The following is a 2,559-nucleotide window of genomic DNA, read 5'->3' as shown; positions in this document are numbered from 1 at the left end:
ACACACAAAATGGTGAATGGACCTGCAACAGCTGGAGCAGCCAGCCAATCAGCGGCCACAACCCCGCTGACCGGCGCCATCCTAAACCAATAGGTTTTCGGAGCCTAGTCGGCTCCGCCTCTCAACGACGAGCGACGCTTGCCACAACCAATCGCGCCCACCCGGCAGCGCTAGGGGGAGGGGCCAAAGTCCAAGATCGGCCTCCCTCTGGGACCGACACCAACCTGAGCCTACGACCGCCTGATCAGCCTAGGGTCCTGCCTTACAATAAGTAATGGACACCAGCATTGACCAATCGCAGACCGTTTTAGTGCAGAATGACGAATACAGTACCCTGTCGTCTTGCACTCTAGGCCGGAACCCAGCCTCTGCGAGGGACAGTAACCAATGAACTGCAAGAAGGAGGAGCTAAGGGACAGGCTCTCCAATGAGCAAGCTCAGAAGGCGTGGCCTCAGCGTTTGTTGACCGGCTAGTCGCAATTCCTGCTGGGAATGGTAGTCTTCTTACGTCTCCGGCCCATAGTCGGCAGTACACGGCAGACTACAACTCCCATGTGACAGAGTGCCTGGAGCTCCGAAGAACCCGTGCTAGGAGAAAAAGTCGAAAGGGCAGTTCCTCGTGAGTCTCACTGGGCGCCAGGAGCATCTTAGACCCAGGGCCCCGACTCACCCGGATTCCCGGCTCTGGCGTCGCTGCTGGCTCCTCTCAGTGGCGGCGGTAGCGGCACAAGGGGGAGGTGCGAGGAGCAGCCAACCGCCACCCGGGAGGCCCGCAGCCAATCAGCAGCGGCCGGGGCGGCGCAATGACCTCACCGGGTTCTACTCTCTTACCCCTCCCCCACGTGGTTGTTGCTGCCGGTAGCCGGGAGTAGGGAAGTTGGGGGGGAGGGGAGGAGAATAAGTGATGTCACCTTTCCCCCGCTTGATTGGCTGCCGGGTGGCAGGGACTACAACCAATCAACAGTCTCGGAAAGTCTGGCGCGGCCCCGCGGAAAGCCCTGTTGCCACCGGGAGGGGAGAGAACGAGCACTGGATGGGTGGCGCGCGCTGCAGAGTAGTCTACGCGCGTGGCCTGGGGCTTGGTGGCCTTGGGGACAGGCCACCTCCTCCAAGACTTTGACATTTAGGGCGGCGCAGTTTTCTGACAGCCCCCCTAGACATGGGGTGGGGGGAGGCACGAGGTGGGGAAGCACAGTGCTTCATGGGGCATCACACTGCATTCCGTGAGGAGCTACGCTTTGTAGGTGTTCACACCTGGCGGGAGCAAGATTTTTTTCTTTTTTTTTAAGGTGGGGTGATCACACTGGGGGTTGGGAGGAGAGGAATATGTCCTGTCAGTAGTAGATTCCTCCTGCCCAGATACGGGGTTCACACCAGCTGTGAACCTGTTGGCAGTGCATCCATCCGTACTCTGCACATTGCATTTGCCCTGGCTAGCCGGTAATGGGCTGTAGTCACCTACTGCGTCTGATGGGTTCGCAGCATCCACAGGGGATTCACACCAGGTGTGAGGAAAATGCCTGCCGCCAGCCTATTGCAAGTTCTTAATGCCTGTAACATTCGCACTACCGGTGAGAGAGTATACTGTGACGTGGCCAGTTCACTCTGGGCTAGAGGGAAGTATCAGTTGTCCAGTGGGATTCACTGAGTATGAAGGAGATTCACGTTATCCATGAGATTCACATTATGCACTGTCCACAAAAGGTTTGCAGGAAATTTCACTGTCTACAAGTTCACACTGGAGAGGAATCTTACACTGTTACTTATGCTATTATGTTATGACATACTATCTTATACTGTCATAGTATAGCTACTATTTTAATATCATTCTAAAAGAGAGTTTGCACTTCCACGTTGAGTGGGCCCTGAGTTGAGGGAAATTTTACAGGGCTGTTTACACTGTGCCCATTGGGTAGGGGTTGGGTGTGAGCAAAGTTTATGTTCGTCAGAGAGTTCCCACAACCTACTTAGGTAGACCCTTGAAGAATGGTTCGTGCTGTCCCACAAGGGGTTCACAGCAGCCACAGAAAGTTCCCCATGCGTGGACATGTTCACTGTCCATGTTAACATTGTCACAGATATGAAAGAGATTAATTATACTGGCCATGGGGAGGCTCATACTGCGTGAAAGTTCACATTGCCCGTGACAACTTACATTGTGTTGGTGGGAGGGGGGGAGGATTGCCATTGATTGGGATGGTGTTTCATGGTCCACAGTCAGTTCACGTCAGGTGTGAGGGCGAATTAGACTCAATGGGGAGATGTGTACTCTCCATGAAGGAATTCACTCTGCCTAGGAAGTACAGGCGGTAAAAGAGGGTCTCTACTGTCTGTTCAGGATTGTCTCTGGCTGTGGTGTGTTTTTAATGTCCACAGAGGAACCCCCACTGCTTATTCGAGTTACACCATGCATAAAGGAGACCCATCTGTGAGAGTCCACACAGTCCAAGGCCTATTTCACCTGTCCCTGGAACAATTACATAAAATGTAGTTGACTTACACAGTTCATTGAAATTAAACTTTCATGTGGAGTGGGGGTGATGTTGCAGGAAGAAGAAT

Source organism: Phocoena sinus, chromosome 19 (genome assembly GCF_008692025.1).
Source record: "Phocoena sinus isolate mPhoSin1 chromosome 19, mPhoSin1.pri, whole genome shotgun sequence".
In the NCBI taxonomy this organism is placed as follows: Eukaryota; Metazoa; Chordata; class Mammalia; order Artiodactyla; family Phocoenidae; genus Phocoena; species Phocoena sinus.
This window is presented reverse-complemented; position numbering follows the sequence as displayed.